The sequence below is a fragment of the Coffea eugenioides genome, unplaced genomic scaffold (genome assembly GCF_003713205.1).
Source record: "Coffea eugenioides isolate CCC68of unplaced genomic scaffold, Ceug_1.0 ScVebR1_1210;HRSCAF=2028, whole genome shotgun sequence".
Lineage (NCBI taxonomy): Eukaryota > Viridiplantae > Streptophyta > Magnoliopsida > Gentianales > Rubiaceae > Coffea > Coffea eugenioides.
The window spans coordinates 34,905-42,971 of record NW_020861597.1 but is presented as its reverse complement, the minus strand read 5'-3'; the positions used below and the strand labels follow the sequence as shown (position 1 = coordinate 42,971).

Sequence of the window (8,067 nt, the reverse complement as noted above, 5' to 3'; positions counted from 1 at the left end):
ATAAAATGAAGTTAAACATCTTAAGTTCCACAAGTTAAGATAATTAGGCAAGCAAGTTCATCAACTAAAGATAGCTTCTGCAGTGTGCCAAGTCAGTCATCCCCCTCGGCATCATCGTCATCCTCTGCATCACGATTGGGCGGTGGATGAATGCCCAAATGATCTTCAATTCGGCTTAGACGATTATGGAGTACAAATGAAGATTTGTGAGTTGGGTAGAAGAGAAGAAGAAAAACGCGGCTGGAAAAATGGAAAAGTGAAGAAATGTTCTGGAAATCGCGTTTTTGAAGCAGAAAAATGAACCGAAAACGCGACTAAAAACGCGCCTTCAACGCGCGTTTTTAAATCCGCGTTTTCTGCACAAATCTCGCAGAATTTAAAACGCGGTTACGTATTAAAACGCGACTTAAAGTCGCGTTTATATGTGTCGCGTTTTCCAGTTTTGCTCAGGCGTGAAAACGCGACTTCCTCTAAAACGCGACTTAAAGTCGCGTTTTAAAGGCGCGTTTTCTGTTCTGCAGGCGCAGAATTGAAAACGCGATTCTGAGAAACGCGACTTATAGTCGCGTTGCCTTGGAAAACGCGTTTTCGGCTTCGATTTTTAGCAGAATTTCAACTTTTGAAAAATTACAAAAGGTACCCCAATGACTCAAAATGCATCATAGATCATTTGTTTGCCAATTTTAATCACTGGAACAAATGTAAAACATTAAAAACATGCATTTTACCCCTTTATAATGAATCAAAAACACCTTTAACGCAAATCGAGGGGTTGAGTTGTTTGATCACAGTTCGCCTTTTTCACCTCAAATGGTCATTCTTGCTTCCATTTGCCAACGCTATCACACAAAAACAACAAATTAACTAAAACACTTATTCAAACCACAAAATGACACCAATTTAACACATATAACATAAACATTGGGTTGCCTCCCCTTTTAGCGCTTTTGTTTATAGTCGTTGGCTCGACTCACACATTCAGTTTCTTAATTTGAAGAAGAGTCGCCCAAAAGACATATGAGTCCTTTGGGTACGATTTCACCTGCCAAGTAGGGTTTCACTCGTTGTCCATTGACCTTAAACCTTTCATTTCTTGAATTTGCCACTTCAACCGCTCCATAGGGAAATACTTGAGTGACTTCAAATGGTCCAGACCACCTTGACTTCAATTTTCCTGGAAATAACCTCAGGCGTGAATTGAATAAAAGCACTTTTTGCCCTACCTGAAATTGTTTAGGAATAATGTGCTTGTCATGCCAATATTTGATCTTTTCTTTGTAAATTTTGGCATTTTCATATGCATGTAACCGGTGTTCCTCCAATTCACTCAACTCAAGTAATCTCCTTCCACCTGCAAGATTAAAATCTATATTAATTGCTTTAATAGCCCAATAAGCTTTATGTTCAATCTCTACAGGTAAGTGACAAGCTTTTCCATAGACTAAACGATACGGCGACATCCCTAAGGGAGTCTTAAATGCCGTTCGGTAAGCCCATAGTGTGTCATCTAGCTTTGTAGCCCAATCCTTGCGTGATTTATTCACAGTTTTCTCCAAAATGAGCTTTATCTCACGATTAGCTAGCTCCGCTTGTCCATTGGCTTGAGGATGGTACGGGAGTGATGTCTTGTGCCTACAGCCATATTTAAACAATAAGGAATCCAGTTGTTTGTTACAAAAATGTTTTCCTTCATCACTTATTATGGCCTTAGGTATACCAAATCTACAAAAAATATTCTTTTTAAGGAATCGGAGTACAACCTTAGAGTCATTAGTAGGTGAAGCGATTGCTTCTACCCATTTAGAAACATAATCCACTGCTACTAAGATGTACTTATTATTAAAAGAGCTTGGAAATGGTCCCATAAAGTCTATACCCCATATATCAAATAATTCAACTTCTAAGAAGGTAGTTAGGGGCATTTCATTCTTTCGAGATATATTTCCAGTTCTTTGGCATGCATCACAACTTTTAACATATTCCCGAACATCTCGATACATAGTTGGCCAATAAAACCCTGATTGCCATACCTTTGCCACAGTTTTTGAGGTGCTAAAATGTCCACCTGTTTCAAGGTTATGACAATGATATAAAATATTATGTACCTCGTTTTCGGGAATACATCTACGTACCATACCATCGGCACAATGTTTATACAGCAATGGTTCCTCCCAAAAGTAACTTTTGACATCATGTAAGAATTTCTTCTTTTGATGGTAATTAATTCCCTTTGGAATCTCTCCACTTACCAAAAAATTAGCAATATCAGCATACCATGGAGAATTGATAATTGCTAGGACAAACTCATCCGGGAAATTCTCTTGAATAGGAACTTGATCCTTGACTGGAATATATTCTAGGCGTGATAGATGATCCGCTACTAGATTCTCTGTTCCCTTTTTGTCTTTTATTTCCACATCAAATTCCTGCAATAAAAGAATCCACCGAATTAGTCTTGGTTTTGCATCTTTTTTATGTAACAAATATTTAAGAGCCGCATGGTCCGTATATATAATAACTTTAGATCCTACTAGATAAGATCTAAATTTATCCAAAGCAAATATCACTGCCAATAGCTCTTTTTCTGTGGTTGCATAATTGAGTTGTGCTTCATTTAGCAACTTGCTAGCATAGTAAATGACGTGCAACCGTCCTTCTTTCTTTTGTCCCAAAACTGCTCCAACCGCATAATCACTTGCATCACACATCAATTCAAATGGTAGTGACCAATCAGGCGAAGTTATAATTGGGGCCGAAATCAATTCCTTCTTCAACCTTTCAAATGCAACCAAACAATTGTCATCAAATTGAAAAGGAGTATCTTTACATAATAAATCACATAATGGCTTTACTATTTTAGAAAAATCTTTAATAAAACGTCTATAAAAGCCAGCATGTCCTAAAAAACTCCTTATCCCCTTGACATTGCTTGGGGGTGGCAATTTTTCGATGACTTCTATTTTGGCTTGATCCACCTCAATTCCCTTGGAGGAAATCTTGTGTCCTAAAACAATTCCTTCTTTTACCATAAAATGACATTTCTCCCAATTCAGTACAAGATTTGTTTCCTCGCATCTCTGCAAAATCAATTCCAAATTATGAAGACACTGATCAAAAGATGAACCATACACAGAAAAATCATCCATAAATATCTCCATAATTTTCTCAATATAATCAGAAAAAATAGCCATCATGCATCGTTGAAAAGTTGCGGGAGCATTGCATAACCCAAATGGCATTCTTCTAAAGGCAAAAGTGCCATAAGGACATGTAAATGTGGTCTTCTCTTGATCCTCTGGAGCTATAGCTATTTGATTATATCCTGAAAAACCATCAAGAAAACAGTAAAATTCATATCCGGCTATTCGCTCCAATAATTGATCAAGAAATGGTAGGGGAAAATGATCTTTTCTTGTTACCGTATTTAACTTACGATAATCGATACACACTCTCCACCCTACCACAAGTCTAGATGGAATTAATTCATCATTTTTACCCACGATTGTAGTCATTCCACCTTTCTTTGGTACCACATGAATTGGACTAATCCAAACACTATCGGAGATAGGAAAAACTATACCTGCGTCAAGCCATTTAAGAATTTCATTTCTTACCACCTCTTTCATGTTTGGATTGAGTCTTCTTTGTGTTTCCACCACTGGTTTGCAACCGTTCTCCAATAAAATTCGATGCATGCATATAGAAGGACTTATACCTTTAATGTCTGAAATTGTCCATCCAATTGCCTTCTTACGCCTTCTTAGAACTCTTAACAACTTTGCACACTGTTCATCATCAAGGTCAGCACTAACAATTACAGGTAAAGTTTTATTTTCTCCAAGAAATTCATACCTTAGATGAGTCGGAAGTGGCTTGAGCTCTAACTTTGGAGGTTCAATTTCTGAAGGTTGTGAAAACCCTTTTCCTTGGCCAAGACTTTCATACAAATTACCCCTTTTATAAGGTGCTTGAAAATCCAAGTATTTGGCCAATTCTTCAATTTCTTCACAAACATCTTCTTGCTTACCTAAACTTATTAAACAATACTCAAGAGGATCTAAGTCAAAGTTGACTTGACTCATCTCTTGGGTTAGTTTATCAATTGTGCCAATAGAATAAGCATGATCGGTAAAAGAAGGGTATTTTTCCATTTCATTCAAATTAAATTCTACCTCTTCTTCACCTACTTGAAACTTAAGTTTGCCATTTTTTTACATCAATAATAGTACCTGCAGTAGCTAGAAATGGTCTACCTAGAATAATTGGCATAGATATATCTTCTTCCATATCTAATACCACAAAATCCACTGGAATGATAAATTTTTGAACTTTTATCAATACATTCTCCAACACTCCCAATGGATATCTAATAGACCGATCCGCTAGTTGCAAAGTGATATTAGTGCGTTTAAGCTCATGCAAACCCAATTGTCTAGCCACCATTAAAGGTATTAATGATACACTAGCACCAAGATCACACAATGCCTTAGAAAAATCAACGTTACCTATGGTGCAAGGTATAGAAAAACTCCCCGGATCCTTCAACTTCGGTGGTAGCTTATTTTGAATAATTGCACTACATTCCTCCGTTAATGCTATTGTTTCGCAGTCTTCCAACTTTCTTTTTCTAGTCATGATTTCCTTGAGAAATTTCGCATAAGATGGAATCTGCAAAATAGCATCGGCAAAAGGAATGTTAATGTGCAATTGTTTGAAAAGTTTAACAAATTTTTCAAAATCTTTATCAAACTTATTTTGCTTTAATCTTTGTGGAAATGGAACCGCAGGGGGTATTGGAATGGTAGTGGAAGATGATGGTTGCTTTTCTCTTGGATTCTCCCGCCTATTTTCCTCCACAATCGCCTCTTGGTTCCTCTGCTTTTCTTCTTGTTTTTCATTCTCATCTTTCTCAACTTCCTTCACTGGAGGATCTTCTAATTGTCTACCACTACGAAGAGTAATGGCTTGCACCTGCTCCTTAGGATTGACCTCTGTTTTGCTAGGTAATTCTCCTTGATTTCGATTATTCAAAGAACTAGCAATTTGACCAATTTGGACCTCTACATTCCTGTACATTGTAGTGAGTTGATCCAGTCTCCCTTCTACTCGTTCAAATCTGTCCGAAGTCACCTTAGCAAGTTTTTCCACCGCGATCTCCCAACTTGGTTTAGTTTCAGCCTGTGGTTGCCTTGGTTGAAATCCCGGCGGATTGGTTGGCCTTTGTTGATTTCCTTGATCCTTCCATCCGAAGTTTGGATGATTTCTCCATCCCGGATTGTAAGTATTCGAGTAGGGGTTATTTTGAGCATTACGATTGTAATTATTGACGAATTGTACCTGTTCAGAATCGACACACTCATTAGTATCATGTTCACCTCCACATACAGAACAGCATGCTACATGTGCATTAGATGAACTTGGACCTTGTCTACTTAGCAATTTCATCACATTATTCATTTGAACACTCAGCATATTGAGAGTGTCCATTTCTATCATACCTGCGTGACGTCTTGTATTACCTCTCTCATTGGCCCATTGATAGTTATTTGCTGCCATTTCTTCTATCAAATTATGAGCTTCTTGGGGTGTTTTTCCCATTAAAGCTCCACCTGCAGCTGCATCAATAATAGTTTTAGTGGAGAAAGATAAACCATTATAAAAGGTTTGTATGATTAACCACTCCGGCAGTCCATGATGTGGACATTTCCGAAGCAAATCTCTAAACCTTTCCCATGCCTCATATAATGATTCACCTTCCAATTGGCTAAAACTAGTGATATCCATTCTAAGCTTAGCAGTCTTACCTGGTGGAAAATACTTATTTAAGAATGCTCTTGATAATTCATCCCATCCAGTGAAAGTATTGGGAGCATGAGAGTGTAGCCAAAGTTTGGCCTTATCTCTTAATGAAAATGGGAACAATCTTAGCCTTATAGCATCATCACTAACTCCATTCATTTTAATTGTATCACAAATTTCCAAGAATGTAGCTAAGTGTGTATTAGGATCTTCTACTGCATTACCTCCAAATTGAGATTGTTGAACCATTTGGATAAGTGATGGTTTAATCTCAAAGTTGTTAGCATTTACCGCAGGCCTTGCTATGCTCGTTTGTGAACCTTGTGTTCCCGGTATAGTAAAATCTCGCAGAACTCGCCTATTTAGGTCATTTTCAGCCATTTCTTCTTCAAATGGTAATTCTATCAAGATATCTTCTATTGGCTGCCAAACCTCTTGTTCCTCTTGATGCAGTGTATTCCTCCTTTGTCTCCGCAATGTTCTTTCAATTTCAGGATCAAAATGTCCAACTTCTCTATTTGATCGGTGCATGCACTACAAATAAAAATAAGAGAAATTTTTGTAGTTTTAATTCAACAACTTGGATAAAAACAATGAAAATGTCTAAATTAATAGAGATGACTAGGCCCTAATATTGCCGCTCCCCGGCAACGGCGCCAAAAACTTGACGGGTTTTCACTTTAAGTGCAAGTTTAATTCCGATTTTACACCCGTTGGACTGCAAGTATACAGGTCGCAATTTTAGTACAAGATGCGTATCGGGTCGATCCCACGAGGAGCAATTTAAACAATTACTAAGCCCCTGTTCTCTCTATTATTTAGACTTACAATTAATTTTTGAGCAGAGAAAGTCTAATGCTGTAATCTACAAATCTGATATACAAATCTAGTTTAACAAATGCTGAATGCAAATAGAGAAATTTCACTTAATGAAGATTCTAGGGATGTAGATTCCACTTATGGCATAAACTACACAAATGAATGGATTTACTTCTTGCTATTATTCTTGCTTAACCAGAGATTTATTTCCAAGATTACCAAGTCTCATTTTCATGATGAAATGGCTTAGAGCAATATAGATTTCCCTATTTTCATGGTGAAATACTACTACTACTCCGTTTTATTTCATGAAATGCTCAATAATCCACCTAAGTGTATCTCTATTTTCATGAACATACAACTCAAGCACTACTCATGTGTTTCAATTGTTATTACCAATTCTCATTGAATAATAACACTATAAACATGCTATTGGTGATCAATCAATAACAAGAAATCACAGCTACACAAGTAGACAAGTTAACTCAAGATATAACAAGTGTAAATCACATTCAATTAGTATTATTTAGCCATAAGTTTCATCTACTCCCTAGATGAAGGAGTTTAGCTACTCATGAATGATTTAACAATCAAATTCACAAGTTTATTACTGCAAAACATCATAAAGTACAAGTATAAGAAAGATAAAAGAAAGCTTAGCCAATTGAAGGTGAAGCTCTCCAATTCCTGCTATGTTCTTGCACAATATGATTACAAGTGAAAACTCTAAATGCTTCTCTAAGAACTCTTAACTAGAGAGAAAACTTGTTGCAAGAAGGAAAACTAGCTACCTCTGGTCATCCAGGCTTCTCCCCTGTATTTCTGCATAAAAGGTGGTAGAAATTCCATTCCTCTCACTTCATAATTTCCTCCACTCAGATTTTGTAAAAAGAAGTCAAAGATATGATGTTTCCTTTTGTCCACACTCATTTGGTCTTCTCTTTTATTGCAGAAGCATGTGCACCGAATTCCCTTGCATCTTATAGCTGGAAAGTGGTATGCACACAAGAGAATTGACTGAGTCAAATTGCAGAATTTCGGCTATAAAACGCGCCTACACAAAACGCGGTATAAACTCGCGTTTTTTCTACTCGCGTTTTCACTCTGGCCTTATTTCAACTGCGATTTTCTCCATGATAAAGGCCAAACTAGCTTTTGTGCAAAACACAAAAGTTGTAGCCCTTTGAGTTAGCTTTCCAATGCTTCAAGAATCATCCAAATCGGAGCATTGTAGCCTGAGATATGATCGAAATACTGTCACCTGTTCAAACCTCTGTTTTAACTTCCGACCACAGAATGCAGCTTCTGTATTCCAACGTTTTGCCCATGAAGATGGCAGAAATGGATTTTGATGTCTTCATACGAATTGTAGGTCTCTTTCTTAGCTTTAAAATGGTATAAAGATCACCTCAATCCGATAAGTGTAGCTCCAGATATGGTCAAAATACG

At 37.1% G+C, this 8,067-nt stretch overlaps 1 non-coding gene across 1 annotated transcript; it reads left to right on the top strand.

Annotated features, from left to right (window-relative positions):
- Positions 1 to 5,686: 5,686 nt before the first annotated feature.
- Positions 5,687 to 5,793, top strand: LOC113755117. Its single transcript, XR_003465575.1, has one exon. It is a non-coding gene; the product is annotated as a small nucleolar RNA R71 (small nucleolar RNA).
- Positions 5,794 to 8,067: the final 2,274 nt, after the last annotated feature.